The following is a 12,800-nucleotide window of genomic DNA, read 5'->3' as shown; positions in this document are numbered from 1 at the left end:
CAGAAAGGATGTTAGCATTACTTTATCTGTGCTCACAGAATTAAGAGATAGTAGCAAATCGATTTGACAAAATTGTACCAATAAATCCTTTAAATCAAGATATGATTGCTGGAAAATGCTTTGTTATAGTTTGTGTAAAAGATTAGGTTGAATTAATCATTAATTTCTTCATCTATTAAGGTTTATAGGTTTAATTATGTGCGTGTGAATAGAAGTGTTTATGATGAACAGTAGCAATTGTATATTTTAACAGGATGCAGCTGGAGTTGCAGATTCATTGTGTTGAAAATTACATTCAATACACTTTTAATGCAATACACTAAATACACAAACACTTTCCTGATGCATTGATTGGTCACTTAAAAGAGACCCTGCTCTCAATTAGAGGCAAGAAAGAAGAAAATACCATCTTCAATGGCTAAAGTAGAGAATAAAACAAGAGGAATTCAATTAAGGTAATAGAATGTGTGTTATTGTAAGCCTCAGCCTGTTTTTTTAGGGACATTGCTTCTTTTATTTTTTTGTCTGACATTTGTCTGACTTTTGAATACTTTAGGATTTTAAGCCTGAATACTAAAGAAACGGAGGTCAAAAGTTGTGAAACAACATTATTATTATGTATGTGTGCTCTCTACCAACCTGGTCAATTCACCATAAACAATTCATAAAAGTGATAAACACATAAAGTAATAAACAACAGATGATATACTGTGGTATGTACTAGAACAAACTTTGTGGAAGATATATCTAACTCTGAGTATTCTGGGTCCTAACTGCTCTCTTTGTCAGCCGCTCCTGACATCAGTGTGCTACATGCACACAGTTTGAGACACAAAGGAACAGGGTCAGCCAACCACAACCATGCTCCCCTGACTGGCCCAATCTACCCGGCAACTCCTGCGCACTGCCTCACTGCCCCACTCTGTCTCCACTACAGACGCACACACTGAAACAATCACTGAAACACACACACACACACACACACACACACACACACACACACACACACACACACACACACACACACACACACACACACACACACACACACACACACACACACACACACACACACAAAGAACTGGATTGTGCATGCTCTTGTGCAACCTCGTACATGCGGATACAATGCAAGGGCACACACATATGCATACCACAAACCCACAGACCACTTACCTCCGCTCACAACGGACATACATCTTCATCAAACGATTCAACTACATACGAGTAGGCTTGTGCCCATCAAGGAATGCGTCGGCTCTATATAGAAGAAGCTGGAGGACGGTGATGCCATCATCTATTATCTTCAGAAGTCTTCAGCCTGTCATGTGTTGTGTGTCATCCACTGTGTTCGGCATGCTGTATGCGGGGGGGGGGGTTGTATCTACTCGCACGCAGACAGCTCCGTGTTGTCTGGCTGTATACGTAGCTCGAGTGCAACGCAAACTCTCATTGACGTCCGACCAGCCAACGGACAATGACACTTTGTCTTTGCCCAGAAGCTCCAAGTGGGCGAACTAACAGTAGCCCATCTTGTAGAATATATTTGTGTGTGTGTGTGTGTGTGTGTGTGTGTGTGTGTGTGTGTGTGTGTGTGTGTGTGTGTGTGTGTGTGTGTGTGTGTGTGTGTGTGTGTGTGTGTGTGTGTGTGTGTGTGCGTGTGTGTGTGTGTGTGTGTGTGTGTGTGTGGTGTGTGTGTGGTGTGTGTGAATGCAGAGCTCCAAAGGCTATAAAAAATGATGACGTCTCCTCAGCATCGGCCTTAGTGGAGGAGGACTATTTTAAATTCTGTCCTCCTCGGCCACACTTCACCCGACGGTTCCTTCCTAGGATTGCACTGACCCATTCATCTCTTTCACAGATCGATAAACACACAAGCACATGCACACACACACACACACACACACACACACACACACACACACACACACACACACACACACACACACACACACACACACACACACACACACACACACACACACACACACACGTGGGCATATACCTACAGGCCAGTCCCTTCAGGCTTAATGCTTTTGATTAGGATGTTACTCACCCATACACACAGTGGTAGCAGGTGCAGAGCAGAGTTCAGGTGTGTTTGCGTGCTGACGTGAACATGTGTGCATACAGACCTCATCATCCACCATATGGCCTCTGGGTTACGTACACACCTAGCCAACCCATCCACCCTCTCAAACACATTAGCTTTCATACAAACACACCTAGCCCCCCTCCCCCCCCCCCCCCTCCCACACACACACACACACACACACACATACACACGTATACACAAACACCTTCACACGCACACTCTCACAAAAACGAATTTGCTCACACACACACACACACACACACACACACACACACACACACACACACAGGGCCCACTTTCTCCTTGTCTCCAAAGCAGCTGCTATGTAAGCTTTGCAGTATTTTGAAAAAACACTTTGCTGGCTGGTGAACATGCAACCTACAGCAAATGACAGTAATCACCGGGCAGAGCCTCCGCCAATCAGAGCACCAGCTGAGAACTTGCAGCATCGCAGCCTATCAGAGTGGAACAAGCGTGGCAGCCAATCACAGACAGAGCTTGAAACAGAGGCAGTTAGAGATAGAGATAAACCAATCAGGTTTATCTCTGAGGCTGAAGATTAAATGCACTAGACTGTTGTGGAACTGAGTTAAGAAGTTACGACAGAAATTTCTGTCGTAATCCCACCCTTAAACTGCACTGCAGGAAATGAAGCAAATACTAATACGTTAGTTAAACGCATTGCAGAGTAAATGCTGCAGGGTTTTTTCAAAAAGTGAATAACAAAAAACACAGGACTTGAATCAAATGTACACCGCCAAAAGAAGGCTCATGATGAAATCACACGCAATTGAATCGACAAACATAAGGCATTCTAGACTTCAAAGAAATGCATAACATAGGCATAAGCTGAATATTAATGTATTTCTGCATGCATGCATGTGCATGCACCAGTGTGGGTGTGTTGCATTCGTCCACATACTTCCGTAAGCAGTGTTTTATTCCAGCCTCTGCTGGGGTCACTCCAAAGCCCCCAGACCTCCGACTTCACGGACAGGGAGACAGAGAAGCGTGTCATTGACACGCGTGCTGCCAACTGTTGCTGAGACACAAAGCAGCCATAAAGAACCCTTTACTGACTGTGAAAGCAGAGCCTCCCCCCCTCTTACCGCACACACACACACACACACACACACACACACACACACACACACACACACACACACACACACACACACACACACACACACACACACACACACACACACACACACACACACACGCACACACGGCCCACGACCAAGGCACACTTCTAAAAAGCACTAGCCACACGCAACATCGTCCAGGCTCCATTGTGTCCAATGAATGGGATGAGGGAGTGTGCTGTATGCGTGTGTGGTTGTGTGGTTGTGTGTGTGTGTGAGTGTGCACGTGGTGTGTGTGTGTGTGTGTGTGTGTGTGTGTGTGTGTGTGTGTGTGTGTGTGTGTGTGTAAGGACAGCTGGCTCTCTGACTCCATCAGTAGCAGCTGCCTTGGCTTCAGCCCCTCGGGGTGAACATTGCAGATTAGAGGGTAAGGAGGGGGTCGGAGACAGTGTGCGTGTGTTTGCGTGTGTGTGTGTGTGTGTGTGTGTGAGCATATGTGTGTGTTAGCTTGTTTGTGTGTGTGTGTGCGGGGATGGGGGGGAACGCGTGTCCTACTCTCCCCCCCGAAACAAAGGATGGATAGAGTCCTCCTCCTCCTCCTCCTCCTCCTCCTCCTCCTCCTCCTCCCCCTCATAGCCCTTCTTGTGCCTTACTCTTCGTCCTCAGTGCCTCGTCTGTCCTAACGCAACACACAACAAAGAGTCCCGGAGCCGGTCTTTAGCCCCCCCCATCCTAGTGCAGCCACTGAGGGGAGGTGGAGGAGGAGGAGGAAGAGGAGGAGGAAGGAGTGGAGGAGGAGTAGGGGGAGGAGGAGGAGGGGTTGGAGGGTGCAGGCACACTTACAGTCAGGATGATGGGGAAAGCTGGAGGTGACAGGAAGCTGAAAGCCCAGACGGCTTAGAGACAGCCCCAGATATAGAGTGATGGCTGGTTATGTGTGTGTGTGTGTGTGTGTGTGTGTGTGTGTGTGTGTGTGTGTGTGTGTGTGTGTGTGTGTGTGTGTGTGTGTGTGTGTGTGTGTGTGTGTGTGTGTGTGTGTGTGTGTGTGTGTGCGTGTGTGTGTAAGGTTGAGAGCGGCGGTGGCAGGACGGAGGGGGGGGGGGGGGGACTAGAGGGGAGGCTTGCGACAGCTGTCGGGCCTGCCTATAGGATATCTGAGTCAGACTCTTTCAGAAAGTACAAGGCTCCGGTGAAGAATAGAGGGGACCCCTTTCTGTGTGTCCGGCTCTATGTCTCCATTGATGTGTGTGTGTGTGTGTGTGTGTGTGTGTGTGTGTGTGTGTGTGTGTGTGTGTGTGTGTGTGTGTGTGTGTGTGTGTGTGTGTGTGTGGGGGGGGGGGGGTTTACATAAGGACGCGGAGCCTTTGAGGTGGGCTGACTTTGGGGTGGGTCCTCACAAAGCCTCCTGAAGAGAGGCACACTTCACCCCCGGAACGAAGTGAACATTCTGGCTGGAGAGGTGGAGGAGGGGGAAGCTGGAGAGGGGAGGTCGACTCCCCCCCACCTCGGAGGTCGTTCATAGGGGCTGTTGTTTATCTGTATTACTGGGTTGAAATGTATTGAAATACATGGGGTTATTAACACAGCAGTGAGATCATGTGTAACCCTTGCAGATAGTGTTGGCCTTCCACCCGAGAATGCTCATGGTGAACCATTCTTTAAGTTGTCAGACACTGACAGAAGTAAAGTTTCAGCCGATTGGCTAAATTTGGTCCCAAAATACAAACCCAACGATGAACAAACCAAAACTTTGGATTCTGGCTAATCCCGGTGACGTCCTCTTCAAATTTACCCAGAAGTTAAGGTTTGACATACCTGAAGAGTCATGAGTCAGTGCTACAAATACGAATACATTTTGGTAGCAAATAATCAATGTGACCCCATGACTCAAGCGACTGTAATAGCCCCTGATTCATCCGTAATCAACGCTGACCTTTCATAAGGTCAGCAGAAGTTTAACTTGGGCTGTTTGTTAAACACTTTTGCCTATCTCTGGTGCATCGTGAAGATTAATTAGACAAGGGTAGCTCTTCATTGATATTACCCCCCCCCCGCCCCCACACACATACACACACACTCCCACACTTTCTGCCCCCTCCCCACTCCACAGACTCCTCAGACTCAAAAAACCCTGTGACCCCGGTTGCCGAGGCAACATGTCGGCCTGATCCAAATTGACAGCTCTATTGAGGAGGTCATTGTCTCCAGCGACAACCATTGGGCGTCAGTTAAGAAGGCTTTTAAAACAGGTCCCCACCAGAGCGACGGTTGATTCAGTTATAGAGCCATTTTTTCTCTTTTTTTTTAATTAACAGTTACACATTGTTGAAGGCGATGTTCCAAAACAGAAAAAGCATTTGTCAGCAGCAGTTCACAGTTTGTTGAAAGTGGGACGTTTTCAGGACAACGGGTGGCTTATTTAGGGGACACAAAAGGACTGTTATTTGGTAATGAAGCTATAGTTTGCCAAATGACAGCTGTCTGTACTGTTAATGAGACATTGCAGTTGGAGCATCAGCTAAATTGAGGGTTCCACGAAGCCCCATGGGTGAAAAAAAAAGGCTGTTAGTGAGTCAGCTTCAGGGGGAAGGTTACTCCGATTTCATTCTCATCATTTACAGTTTGACTCAAAACATGCCGGCCTCGTGGACACTCAAGTCAAGCATGCAAAAGGACAGCAAACATAAAGATATCCTTAAACTAACACAACCTCTACAACTTCTACTACAATTTCTTCCTCGAGTCAAGTGTGATGACTGAGAAAAGTGATACCCACAAATATATACACAAACAAATTGAAAGGCCATCTGAAAGTCCATAATATAGCACTAACACTGAGTACGGCCAGCCCTGAGAGCCCTGGGCCAGGATAATTTATCCAACAGCGGTGTCTGCGGAACTCATCTAAACATGAGAAAAACTAAGAAAGACATTCATTTTTCAGTTGAAATGCATTCAGACTTCTCCAGTAGCCTCAAGGAAGAACGTTGTTGGGCTTCCTAGGCGTTTCGGCAGAACCATGACCCTGTTCATTCAGATAATGACAATGACACTGTTTGATGAGGTTCAGATCGCACACTGTGTTTGGATTCAACTGAGTTCAGGTCATCTGAGGTTCTAGAGTCACCCAAAGCCTGCGAGGTCACAAGTGCTAATAGGATTATTCCCATACTGTAGTCAATTAGATTGTTTTGTATAAAGGAGGGATAGAGAGAGATAACTACCGCACAAGTTCATAAATTCACAACCTCAAAAGCACCGCTTCTACAATAGCACCCTACAGGGACCAACAACCACAAAACATTACCACCAACTAATAACTGATTAAGATTAAGAAGCCTGCCTTGAATGCCCTCGAAGACAGGAGGAATCTTGGATAACAGATTCAGACGGTGTTTAAAGCAGACACAACTTGTGGTTATCCTGCAAACTCCAGGAATCTTGAACTTCATTATAACTGTTCTGGTCACTTGACATTAAGGGGACATCGATACAACATTAGCAAATGCCATAATAAGGCATACAAACTCTTTTTTTTGCTCAGTATGATACATCAAATGCACACAGACACATGCATCAAATACAGGATATTAAGCACAATCTCATAAATATATGGCGATATCACCTTTGTGCATGAACAAACAAACAAACACACACAGACACAAACACAAACACACACACACACACACACACACACACACACACACACACACACACACACACACACACATACACACACACACAGACATACACACCGTACACAGACATCGACCCAATGCACACACATATGCTCACCTGTTCAAAACAAACAAAGCACAGACTTACACTGTTGAGTATGTAAACACACCGATGCACCCATGCTTGCACCCTCACACACATACACACATACACGCACACACACACACACACACACTCACACGAACAAACACACACACACACACACACACACACACACACACACACACACACACACACACACACACACACACACACACACACACACACACACACACACACACACACTCGCACACACAACCCCAATGGCTTCAGGAGTAATCGTTGTTTACATTTTGTTCTCCCCACTTGATTGTTTGCGCTCACAACACACAGGGGAGCAGAGCTGATAAGAACCCCCCTTCCTGGTGATCCTTCCTGCTGACTCTGTACCTGTATCTACCTGTCAGCCTTCTGACGACCCACAGCTGTCTCTCCCTCACAACCACCACCCCCCGCTCCCCCCACACCCTGACACACACACACACACACACACACACACACACACACACACACACACACACACACACACACACACACACACACACACACACACACACACACACACACACACACACACACACACACACACACACACACACACCCGGCCCACCATGCCCACAAAGCTGAACACCTTTCACCAGGTGACATGACCAAAACACAACCCTCTATTTAACCAACAACATCCAGCGAGAGTAATGAGTCAGGTGAGCGAAGGGGGGAGGAGGGGCAGGAAGAACGAGTCTGCGTTTCCAAATGCGATTCACTTTCGTCAACATGAGCCTTATTTTAGCCTGTGATGCTGTGTGAGCAGCAGATAGGTAATCATGATCTAACCGTCTACCTGTCTGAGATCATGCTGGATGACCTCAGTGTTTGGAGAGATAGGTGGGGAAGGGGGGGGGGAGTTGATCAAGGGGATTACATCATAGAGAGGTTCAATAGGATTGCCCTACAAGCACTTCCTGGCTGTTGACAACATGACTCATGACGACATACACGTTGTTTTATCATTTGAGTGTAGATTTAATGGTTGGTACTGATATATCGAAAGCATTACAAAAGAAACCAGTTCAAACAACACCTAATGTAAACTCTTTCGGCGGTCTGACAAAGCTTTGAGGCAGCAAACTGTCGACAGTCAGCACTGTTGAAACTTCCTTCACTCTATTATCTCTTCATCTCTTTATCTCCTCTCCTTTTTTTGATTGAAACCAAAATGCAGCGTTTCCGGCTTGGGCGATACCAGTGAAGTAGCCTGGAGTCATGTTCTGATCAATTCAAAGGCGTTTTCTGGGCTGGAGCCACAGTGCTTAATCTGAATTACAAAATGTCTGGGGGCCCTTTGTCTGAAAGAATATGTGAGGTGTACAAGAGACACCATGTATTGCATTGAACTTGTACAAATTAAATAGTTTCATCATTTGAAATAAATATAGAATGCTATTACTGTAAACACACCTTCCCTTATCTGCGCTCAAAATTTCAAACGGAGGTTCCAAAATAGGATTGATCCTGTTCGCTTCCTCTTCTGTGTCGTACTCATACTCTCTGTTGCAGCTGCCAACAGCGTGCCTGGTTGAAGGAGTGGGTCTCCCGGGCAGCGTGCTTCAACAGGCTGCCGACGGTTACTCGACATGCGCTGCGTGCAGCATGTGCGTGCAACAGAGAGTGGGATACAGGTGTGCATGCACACACCAGCCAGGTGCGAGAGGACATGCCGGCTGATCAAAAAGAGAGTAGTATTTAGTCATTGTGTTTGTTGTCTTGCCCTGCGCTGGTTGTTTGATCTCTCCACTCTTTCATTCATATCGGAACTGCAATTGATGTAATTTTTACGGGGCCCCACAAATAACTGAATTGATGGGAGGTTGTTATTTTTCTTACGCGGGGGCGATTTTCACGATCGTTATATAGTGCTCCGGACATTTCTGTGCCTATGTGTGTGTGTGTGTGTGTGTGTGTGTTCTGTTAGCATTTGACTCAGCATACTCTTGCAAAAAGTGGGCCAGCTCCAGAGGTCAAGTCAAGGCGTTATTTGTTCAGCAGAGAGAGAGAGAGAGAAAATAGACTGAATATGTGCATGCCAGGGCCAGCGGTGGTTAAACCTCGAGGCAGGCTGGAGGTAAAGCTGAAGTGTTAGCAGCAGTTTCTGCAGCGGGAGTGCATTCTCACACGCGGATGGCAGCACACTCCGACCGTCCCGTCCAAAACCAGCACCCTGAGGCCGAAACTGAGACGGTGGGGAGAAAAGGGTGGAAAGGTCGGGATAACGTTCCTCTGTGACATGAGGTTGTCCATAATGGGGGGGGGGGGGGGGGGGGGGAGGAGGGGCTGGCTGGCTTACTGTCAGGATGGTGGGGCCCTTTACCTCCCACCCAGGGGAGATTCCAGCACCATCACCTGATGCATCTGCTTCAGGGAAGGATGTTAAAGACTGCTGGTTACTGAGAGTGGTGTTTGGGGGTTTTAGAGTTTGAGTGTTTATGTGTGCATGGTGTGTGTCTGTGTGTGTGTGTGTGTGTGTGTGTGTGTGTGTGTGTGTGTGTGTGTGTGTGTGTGTGTGTGTGTGTGTGTGTGTGTGTGTGTATGTGTAAATGTATGTGGTCACACTACTAGACCACATACAGTGGTCTAGTTCTTTCGTGCACGTACAATATCGTTGCAGCTAAAGGCATTGTGTCTACATGTGTGCACAGATATGGCGCGTGTTCACACGTTTCTGTGTGTCTGTATGTGTATAAATGGGTGTGCGTGTGTGCGTTTGTGAGTGCAAGTGTGAGTGTGGGTGAGTGTGATTACGTGCGTGTTTGTGTGTGTGTGTGTGTGTGTGTGTGTGTGTGTGTGTGTGTGTGTGTGTGTGTGTGGATATCCGAGAGTGTGTGTGTGTGTGTGTGTGTGTGTGTGTGTGTGTGTGTGTGTGTGTGTGTGTGTGTGTGTGTATATGTGTGTGTGTGTGTGTGTGTGTGTGTGTGTGTGTGTGTGTGTGTGTGTGTGTGTGTGTGTGTGTGCGTGTGTGTGTGTGTGTGTGTCTGTATACGTATGGATCTCTGAGTGAGTGTGTTGCCAGGAATGGCATATAGTATCTAAGATCAGAGGAGTCTGGAAAGTCCAGGCTGACTCACTATGCTGTCACCTTGCAGACTGAGAGAGAATAAAAAAAAATAGAAAGGAACGAGAAACGAGAGGAAGATAGGCCAATATAAAGAAAGACATAAATGAGAAGAGGGAGCATAGATCCATAAAAGAAGAACAGCAAGCAGGCAATCAGCTGCTAAAGCTATGTTTCTATTAGCTGTGTTTGTGTGCCACACTATAACCTTTCCCCCTTCGTTGTCTGCTGCGGCGCACGGCCCAGCCCCGGCAGCAGATATTTCTCTTCTCCTTTTTTTAGACGGAAGAGTGTAAGATGTCTCACCGCTTTGAAGTCTCAAACACAGAGCGCAAGCGGGAAAAAGGGTCTTAAGACCAACAAAGCCTTTGATCATGTGGCAGCAGAATTTGTGCACTCTTTGTGAGCGAGATGAGTGAATCTGACTTAAGTGATTTGTTTTTTTGTCATGCATGGCCGTTGTCTGCCTTATAGCGTCGTCGTCATTTGAATCGCCTTTGAGATTAGTCGCAGTTTCTGAGCGTCCAAAAGATTTGCTCTTAGAGAAAAAGATGTCAAAGAGACTGGGGGTAATCCGTAATCAAATGATACATTTATCAAAGGATTAATCACATTATATGGGCTTAGAGCTTTGCCCTTGTTTAATGCCCCTGCCGCTGCATAAAGAAGATAACATCTTGAAGCAAATGTAATCTTAAATATAATCACGGATGAAGTGGGCACTCTATAAAGCATATTTCAAAGAAAACACACATGCTCATTGCCCTCCGATTTATTGTTGTTATTTTCTTCAGGTGCGAAAATAGCCTCGCCTGTTTGATTCCCTGCCCTTGAGCTACACAACTAACAGTGAAAACGAGACAGGCACTGCCCTGATTGTGTGAACGGGAAGCAGTCATTATGAAATGCTTTTCCTGAGTGAGGCGAAATATCCTTCAACCCACCTTACCCAAACACATTAAAACGCAGATCAGGGAAGTGGTCATTTTATTTCACTGCTTCAAGTGATGCACAGTCACTTCCAAGTCACGGTCAGCAGTGGAACCCACAGCCCTCTCTCTAATGAACCAAACATCCTCCCGGCTCCTTTTACTCAGAACTGCTGAACTCACGAACTTCCTGCTCTGTGCTGACAGACGGCTCTTAGAAAGGCGGTTGCAGGGGACTGATTTCTAAGCAGAAGGCATCGTAACCACATAAAAACTTCATACAGCCCTCTCTCTCTCTCTCTCAATTACTCTAAATGATTGCTAATTCTACCCCCTACTGGCAGGCAGGCCGGGCCCTTAGAAGTATCTGCCAGAATGTGAACCGTGGCCCGGCGAGGGGGAAACTCAGAGCGAGGGAGGTGAGGGGGGGAGGGGGAGAGGTGGCCTGCCCTGTACCTCTTTCAGCTGAGTACATACATGGCCAGCTGCATGCCGAGCAACTGCACTCTGCACAAGGTATAAGGAAAGGGATTTAGCATGTCGAGGAGGGAGAGTGCTCTTCAAAAGATTGCATTCACTGCTGATGAATGAAGACATATATTTGAACTCTGTTCTCTAAAGACAGCCCCAATAGGAAAAGGGTATGTTTGCTACTGAATTGCTAATGGAGAGCAATAGAGATGAAGTGGGGATGCGATTGAAAACGTGTTGAAAATAAATGCTGTTTAAGAGCTTCATGGATAAACAGTCAAAACAGTCAAAAGGTGGAACAGTTTAATAGTGAGTTCAGAACTGTTTGTGTTTCCACCTTGTGTAGTGTGTTTTGCAGGCATGGGATCTCATTATGTTAGCACACTCTGTTTTATATAGATCGGTTTTACATAGCCCTATGCGAGCTTAGTAGTTGTCCACATCAAAGGGCCTGTGAAAAGAGATCTAAAACTCAACACATTAAAGCAAAGAGCTGTACCTCTCAGACAAGAAAAAAAGCCAGCAGTAAAAAATTTGTTGACACTAACACTTTCCAAAGTACCACCAGAATTAAATGTTCTGACTTCAAGGGCTTGCCACCTGCACACAGCAACCAGGCCAACAGCTCTGTGTAAACTCAGAATAGACATATGATTCACATACTGCCGAGAATCTGCGATGCACTTCTCCAAGTCTGGCACTTTGGAAAATGCAAAGCAGAATTTTTGGGAGAGATCTTTCCCAGTGGGCCGCGTGCATTCGCCTCATCCCCTTGGATCAATTAAACAAAACGCATTTTGTGATTTCATGTGCACATGCATCTGATCACAGATCATATCACGTCCAAGAAGAATTAATCAAACTAATCTCATGGAACAGCGTATTCCTTCGCTGGTCCATCGAGGGGTAATCCCGACGACATTCCCCCTCCTTAAACAAATGGACCCCCCTGCTGTGAGCCATAGAGGCCGTGATCAGGCCTCGGTCCGGGGTCTCCAGTGGATCTCCAGTTGCTGCAGAAGCCCAGCGGTTGGGTTTCACAAACACAGACACACTCCTCCTGGGTGACAGCGACCGCTCTCAGGCGTCTGTGGCTGACACGGCCAGACACATGCACCCAACGGCCAGCCGGGAACGGGGATGGATCGCTGGGTGGATGGACGGATGGGAGGGGGGGACGGAGAGATGGATGGAGATACGAGAACAAAGATACAAGGAGGACTCAGGGTAGGTCTTACGACGGGTCTTAGGAGGACGAGTTTTTACAGTCCCCGTCACCCCCCCACCCCCGCCCCCCAACCCTCTCTTTACCCCAGCCGTGGCAGCTGCCACACGCG

The sequence above is a fragment of the Gadus macrocephalus genome, chromosome 6, assembly GCF_031168955.1.
Source record: "Gadus macrocephalus chromosome 6, ASM3116895v1".
NCBI classification, from domain to species: domain Eukaryota; kingdom Metazoa; phylum Chordata; class Actinopteri; order Gadiformes; family Gadidae; genus Gadus; species Gadus macrocephalus.
This window is presented reverse-complemented; position numbering follows the sequence as displayed.